Below are 7,948 nucleotides of genomic sequence, written 5' to 3'. Positions count from 1 at the left end.
ACTTTTGGCTAAGTCGGGGTTTCATGAAACCCGATCCGACCCCTGTGCGGGGTCGGCCATGCGGTACGCGACTTTCGCGCCAAAGTCGCGTTTCAATGACGCGAAAAGCGCCATTTCTCAGCCAATGAAGGTAAACGCAGAGTGTGGGCAGCGTGATGACATAGGTCCTGGTCCCCACCATCTTAGAGAAGGGCATTGCAGTGATTGGCTTGCTGTCTGCGACGTCACAGGGGCTATAAAGAGGCGTTCCCGCCGACCGCCATCTTACTGCTGCTGATCTGAGCTTAGGGAGAGGTTGCTGCCGCTTTGTCAGAAGCAGGGATAGCGTTAGGCAGGGTCCATTAACCACAAAACCGCTTGTGCTGCAGCGATTTGCACTGTCCAACACCACCCTCGGTGTGCAGGGACAGTGGAATTTTTTTTTTTTTTTTTTTTCCCCTCAGCGCTGTAGCTCATTGGGCTGCCCTAGAAGGCTCCCTGATAGCTGCATTGCTGTGTGTACGCCGCTGTGCAAACCAACTGCTTTTTTCAAAGCACAAATCCTCTTGTTCCTTCCTTTCTGCACAGCTATCTTTTTTGTTTGTCCACACTTTTTATTTCATTTGTGCATCAGTCCACTCCTTATTGCTGCCTGCCATACCTGGCTGAGATTACTGCAGGCAGGGAGATAGTAGCTGCCTGCCATACCTGGCTGAGATTACTGCAGGCAGGGAGATAGTAATTGTAGGACATTCCCTGTTTTTTTTTTTTTTTTTTTTTTGGTGGGAGATTAAGATTGGCAATTTGGCATTTCTGCTAGAGTGCCATCCCTGTGTGTGCCATCTCTCTCATATAGTGGGCCATAGAAAGCCTTTTCATTTTTCTGTATTTTTTTTTGTGGGGTGTATAAATTCTCCCTGATAAAAATACAGTGGGAGATTAATATTGGCCTTTGGGCTTGTGTGCCAGTCCTGAGTGTGCCATCTCTCTCACAAATAGTGGGCCATAGAAAGCCTATTTTATTTTTTTTTGGGTTTTATAAATTCTCCCTGAAAAAAAGGGAGATTAATATTGGCCTCTGGGCTTCTGTGCCAGTCCTGAGCGTGCCATCTGTGCCAGTCCTGAGCGTCCCATCTCTCTCACAAATAGTGGGCCATAGAAAGCCTATTTAATTTTTTTTTTGGTTTTATAAATTTTCCCTGAAAAAAGGGAGATTAATATTGGCCTCTGGGCTTGTGTGCCAGTTGTGAGCGTGCCATCTGTGCCAGTCCTGAGCGTGCCATCTCTCTCACAAATAGTGGGCCATAGAAAGCCTATTTAATTTTTTTTTTGGTTTTATAAATTTTCCCTGAAAAAAGGGAGATTAATATTGGCCTCTGGGCTTGTGTGCCAGTTGTGAGCGTGCCATCTGTGCCAGTCCTGAGCGTGCCATCTCTCTCACAAATAGTGGGCCATAGAAAGCCTATTTAAATATTTTTTTGGTTTTATAAATTCTCCCAGAAAAAAAGGGAGATTAATATTGGCCTCTGGGCTTCTGTGCCAGTTGTGAGCGTGCCATCTGTGCCAGTCCTGAGCGTGCCATCTCTCTCACAAATAGTGGGCCATAGAAAGCCTATTTAAATATTTTTTTGGTTTTATAAATTCTCCCAGAAAAAAAGGGAGATTAATATTGGCCTCTGGGCTTCTGTGCCAGTCCTGAGCGTGCCATCTGTGCCAGTCCTGAGCGTCCCATCTCTCTCACAAATAGTGGGCCATAGAAAGCCTATTTTATTTTTTTTTTGGGTTTCAGAAATTCTCCCTGGAAAAAAAAAGGGAGATTAATATTGCCCTTTGGGCTTGTGTGCCAGTACTAAGCGTTCCATCTCTCTCTCTCTCTCAGTCAGTGGGCCATAGAACGCATATTTTTGGTTTTATTTGTTTTCTAAATTCTCCCTGAAAAAATCATTTTATTTTATTTGGTTTCTAAATTCTTCCTGATAAAATCATATTTTTTTTATTATTTTTATTTCTAAAGTCTCCCTGAAAAAAAAAAAAAAAAAAAACAACCAAAAAAACAGTGGGAGATTAATATTGGCCTTTCTGCTTGTGTGCCAGTCTTGACTCCTGGGTGTGCCATCTCTCTCTCTCTCTCTCTCTCTCTCTCTCTCTCTCTCTCTCTCTCCAATTGTGGTCCATAGAAAGCCTATATTTTTTTTCCTTGATTTGGGTTCTAAAATCTACCAGAGAAAATAACTACATCAATCATTGGTAGAAAAATATTGGCCTCTGGGTTTGTGTGCCACTCCTGACTCCTGTGTGCGTCATCTCTCAGTCAGTGGGCCATAGAACGCCTATTTTTGGTTTTATTTGTTTTCTAAATTCTCCCTGAAAAAATTATTTTATTTTATTTGGTTTCTAAATTCTTCCTGATAAAATCATATTTTTTTTATTATTTTTTTTTCTAAAGTCTCCCTGAAAAAAAAAAAAAAAACAGTGGGAGATTAATATTGGCCTTTCTGCTTGTGTGCCAGTCTTGACTCCTGGGTGCGTCATCTCTCAGTCAGTGGGCCATAGAACGCCTATTTTTGGTTTTATTTGTTTTCTAAATTCTCCCTGAAAAAATCATTTTATTTTATTTGGTTTCTAAATTCTTCCTGATAAAATCATATTTTTTTTATTATTTTTTTTTCTAAAGTCTCCCTGAAAAAAAAAAAAAAAAACAACCAAAAAAAACAGTGGGAGATTAATATTGGCCTTTCTGCTTGTGTGCCAGTCTTGACTCCTGGGTGCGTCATCTCTCAGTCAGTGGGCCATAGAACGCCTATTTTTGGTTTTATTTGTTTTCTAAATTCTCCCTGAAAAAATCATTTTATTTTATTTGGTTTCTAAATTCTTCCTGATAAAATCATATTTTTTTTATTATTTTTTTTTCTAAAGTCTCCCTGAAAAAAAAAAAAAAAAAAACAACCAAAAAAAACAGTGGGAGATTAATATTGGCCTTTCTGCTTGTGTGCCAGTCTTGACTCCTGGGTGCGTCATCTCTCAGTCAGTGGGCCATAGAACGCCTATTTTTGGTTTTATTTGTTTTATAAATTCTCCCTGAAAAAATCATTTTATTTTATTTGGTTTCTAAATTCTTCCTGATAAAATCATATTTTTTTTATTATTTTTTTTTCTAAAGTCTCCCTGAAAAAAAAAAAAAAAAAACAACCAAAAAAAACAGTGGGAGATTAATATTGGCCTTTCTGCTTGTGTGCCAGTCTTGACTCCTGGGTGCGTCATCTCTCAGTCAGTGGGCCATAGAACGCCTATTTTTGGTTTTATTTGTTTTCTAAATTCTCCCTGAAAAAATCATTTTATTTTATTTGGTTTCTAAATTCTTCCTGATAAAATCATATTTTTTTTATTATTTTTTTTTCTAAAGTCTCCCTGAAAAAAAAAAAAAAAAAAACAACCAAAAAAAACAGTGGGAGATTAATATTGGCCTTTCTGCTTGTGTGCCAGTCTTGACTCCTGGGTGCGTCATCTCTCAGTCAGTGGGCCATAGAACGCCTATTTTTGGTTTTATTTGTTTTCTAAATTCTCCCTGAAAAAATCATTTTATTTTATTTGGTTTCTAAATTCTTCCTGATAAAATCATATTTTTTTTATTATTTTTTTTTCTAAAGTCTCCCTGAAAAAAAAAAAAAAAAAAACAACCAAAAAAAACAGTGGGAGATTAATATTGGCCTTTCTGCTTGTGTGCCAGTCTTGACTCCTGGGTGTGCCATCTCTCTCTCTCTCTCTCTCTCTCCAATTGTGGTCCATAGAAAGCCTACATTTTTTTTCCTTGATTTGGGTTCCAAAATCTACCAGAGAAAATAACTCCATCAATCATTGGTAGAAAAATATTGGCCTCTGGGCTTGTGTGCCACTCCTGATTCCTGTGTGCGTCATCTCTCACTCAGTGGCCCATAGAAAGCATATAGTTTGTTACATTTGTTTTCTAAATTCTCCCTGCAAAAATCTATTTTTTTTTTTTTGGGGGGTTTCTAAAGTGTTCCTGAAAAAAATAAAAATAAAAAAAAAATAATAGTGTGACATTAATATTAACATTTGTGCTTCAGTGACAGTCCTGCGTGTGGGGCATCTCTCTAATTTGCAGCCACCAAAAAAAGAGTGTGTAACATTGGGCCTGATTTTCGCTGTGGTCTCACCAACCTGTAAAGGGGTAGCTAAATCATACAGAAGTTATAGCTCACCGTGTAAGTTGTGTGACTGCAACAAATAACGTTAGTTTGGTTACGTTTTTAAAACAATGAGGAAGTCTAGTGGAAGAGGTCGTGGCCGGGGGCGTTCATTGTCAGCTGGTAATGAGGGTAGTGGTAGTGGTGGAGCATCAGGTGGTCGTGGGGGAAAAAATATTGCACCTAAGTCTGGAGCTGTGGAGCCAGGTTCGTCGTCCGGCTACACAAGGCCTCGAACGCTCCCTTTTCTGGGATTAGGAAAACCGCTTTTAAAGCCGGAGCAGCAAGAGCAAGTTTTGGCTTATCTTGCTGACTCAGCCTCTAGCTCTTTTGCCTCATCTCGTGAAACTGGTAAAAGTAAAAGCAGCGCGTCGTTAGTGGATGTTCACGGTCAGGGACAAGTCACTTCCTTGTCCTCTTCAGCAAAAACAACAACAGAGAAGAATGCAGCAGGCGACACAACGGGTTACTCCATGGAGCTCTTTACACATACCGTCCCTGGCTTAGAAAGTGAAGCAGTTAACAGTCCATGCCCATTACAAATTGAATCTGACATGGAGTGCACTGACGCACAGCCACAGCCAGACTACTATGCTGGTCCTTTGACTCAGACCACAACATTGCCCTCGCAGGGTGCTGATCAAGAATCAGACCCTGATGAGACTATGTTGCCCCATCACGAACGCTATACCACCGAACGACACGGTGACACAGACGAAGTTGCGCAGGAGGTACAAGAAGAGTTATTAGATGACCCAGTTCTTGACCCCGATTGGCAGCCATTGGGGGAACAGGGTGCAGGCGGCAGCAGTTCTGAAGCAGAGGAGGAGGAGGGGCCGCAGCAGGCATCAACATCGCCACAGGTTCCATCTGCCGGGCCCGTATCTTGCCCAAAACGCGTGGCAAAGCCAAAACCTGGTGGAGGACAGCGTGGCCATCCGGTTAAAGCTCAGTCTGCAATGCCTGAAAAGGTATCCGATGCTAGAAAGAGTGCAGTCTGGCATTTTTTTAAACAACATCCAATTGATCAGCGCAAAGTCATCTGTCAAAAATGTTCTACTTCCTTAAGCAGAGGTCAGAATCTGAAAAGTCTCAATACTAGTTGCATGCATAGACATTTAACCACCATGCATTTGAAAGCTTGGACTAACTACCAAACGTCCCTTAAGGTTGTTGCACCCTCGGCCAATGAAGCTAGTCATCAACGCAACATCCCTTCCGGCAGTGTAGGACCACCATTTAGCGCACCACCTGCTGTATCTGTGCAGGTATCTTTGCCAGGCCAAAGCAGTCAGGGTCAGGGAATCACCAGTTTCGTAGTAGGAAACACTGCATCTAGGGCACCGGCGGCAACAATACCATCTCCCACCGTCTCTCAGTCTGCCATGTCCACCGGCACCCCCGCTAGTTCCACGATCTCCAGCTCTCCAGTCCAGCTCACCCTACATGAGACTATGGTTAGAAAAAGGAAATACTTAGCCTCGCATCCGCGTACACAGGGTTTGAACGCCCACATAGCTAGACTAATCTCGTTAGAGATGATGCCCTACCGGTTAGTTGAAAGCGAAGCTTTCAAAGACCTGATGGACTACGCTGTACCACGCTACGAGCTACCCAGTCGACACTTTTTTTCCAGAAAAGCCATCCCAGCCCTCCACCAGCATGTTAAAGAGCGCATCGTCCATGCACTCAGGCAATCTGTGAGCACAAAGGTGCACCTGACAACAGATGCATGGACCAGTAGGCATGGCCAGGGACGTTACGTGTCCATCACGGCACACTGGGTAAATGTGGTGGATTCAGGGTCCACAGGGGACAGCAAGTTTGGGACAGTTCTGCCTAGCCCACGGTCTAGTAAACAGTTGTCTGTAGCCGTTCGCACCCCCTCCTCCTCCTCCTCCTCGTCCTCCTGCAGAAGCAAGAGCTCGTCCACAGACCGCAGTCGCACAAACACTCCATCCGCACCTGCCACTGTTGCACACCAGGTCTCCCATTATGGGGCAGCTACTGGCATACGTCAGCAGGCTGTATTGGCTATGAAGTGTTTGGGCGACAATAGACACACCGCGGAAGTTCTGTCCGAGTTCTTGCAGCAAGAAACGCAGTCGTGGCTGGGCACTGTAGATCTTGAGGCAGGCAAGGTAGTGAGTGATAACGGAAGGAATTTCATGGCTGCCATCTCCCTTTCCCAACTGAAACACATTCCTTGCCTGGCTCACACCTTAAACCTGGTGGTGCAGTGCTTCCTGAAAAGTTATCCGGGGTTATCCGACCTGCTCCTCAAAGTGCGTGGACTTTGCGCACATATCCGCCGTTCGCCTGTACACTCCAGCCGTATGCAGACCTATCAGCGTTCTTTGAACCTTCCCCAGCATCGCCTAATCATAGACGTTGCAACAAGGTGGAACTCAACACTGCACATGCTTCAGAGACTGTGCGAACAGAGGCGGGCTGTTATGTTTTTGTGGGAGGATACACATACACGGGCAGGCAGTAGGATGGCAGACATGGAGTTGTCAGGTGTGCAGTGGTCGAAGATTCAAGACATGTGTCAAGTCCTTCAGTGTTTTGAGGAATGCACACGGCTGGTTAGTGCAGACAACGCCATAATAAGCATGAGCATCCCCCTAATGCGTCTGCTGATGCAAAGTTTGACGCACATAAAGGATCAGGCGTCTGCACCAGAGGAAGAGGAAAGCCTTGATGACAGTCAGCGATTGTCTGGTCAGGGCAGTGTACATGACGAGGTACCGGGCGAAGAGGAGGTGGAGGATGAGGAGGATGATGGGGATGAGTATATTTTTAATGAGGAAGCTTTCCCGGGGGCACGGGAAATTGGTGGCGTGGCAAGGCCGGGTTCTGGTTTTTTGAGGGACACAAGTGACGTAGATTTGCCTGCAACTGCCCCTCAACCAAGCACAACCGCAGATTTGACAACGGGAACTTTGGCCCACATGGCGGATTATGCCTTGCGTATCCTCAAAAGGGACACACGCATTACAAAAATGATGAACGATGACGATTACTGGTTGGCCTGCCTCCTTGATCCTCGCTATAAAGGCAAATTGCAAAATATTATGCCACATGAGAACTTGGAACTAATATTAGCAACAAAACAATCAACTCTTGTTGACCGTTTGCTTCTGGCATTCCCTGCACACAGCGCCCGTGATCGTTCTCACACGAGCTCCAGGGGCCAGCAGACCAGAGGTGTTAGAGGGGCAGAAATCAGAAGTGGCGTTGGACAGAGGGGTTTTCTGACCAGGTTGTGGAGTGATTTTTCTATGACCGCAGACAGGACAGGTACTGCAGCATCAATTCAAAGTGACAGGAGACAACATTTGTCCAGTATGGTTACAAACTATTTTTCATCCCTTATCGACGTTCTCCCTCAACCGTCATTCCCATTTGATTACTGGGCATCCAAATTAGACACCTGGCCAGAATTGGCAGAATATGCATTGCAGGAGCTTGCTTGCCCGGCAGCTAGTGTCCTATCAGAAAGAGTATTCAGTGCTGCAGGTTCAATACTAACAGAAAAAAGGACTCGTCTGGCTACCCAAAATGTAGATGATCTAACCTTCATTAAAATGAACCACAACTGGATTTCAAAATCTTTTGCCCCACCCTGCCCGGCTGACACCTAGCTTTCCTATGAAAAGGTCTTGCCTGTGGACTATTCTGAATGACTTTTCCAATCTCGTAATTTTCTTCACCTGATTGTCCAGCATACGACATGTTTCCACCTCACGAAATGGCCAAAC

Source organism: Ranitomeya imitator, chromosome 5 (genome assembly GCF_032444005.1).
Source record: "Ranitomeya imitator isolate aRanImi1 chromosome 5, aRanImi1.pri, whole genome shotgun sequence".
In the NCBI taxonomy this organism is placed as follows: Eukaryota; Metazoa; Chordata; class Amphibia; order Anura; family Dendrobatidae; genus Ranitomeya; species Ranitomeya imitator.
The sequence above is the reverse complement of the archived record's forward strand: the minus strand, read 5'-3'. Positions refer to the sequence as shown.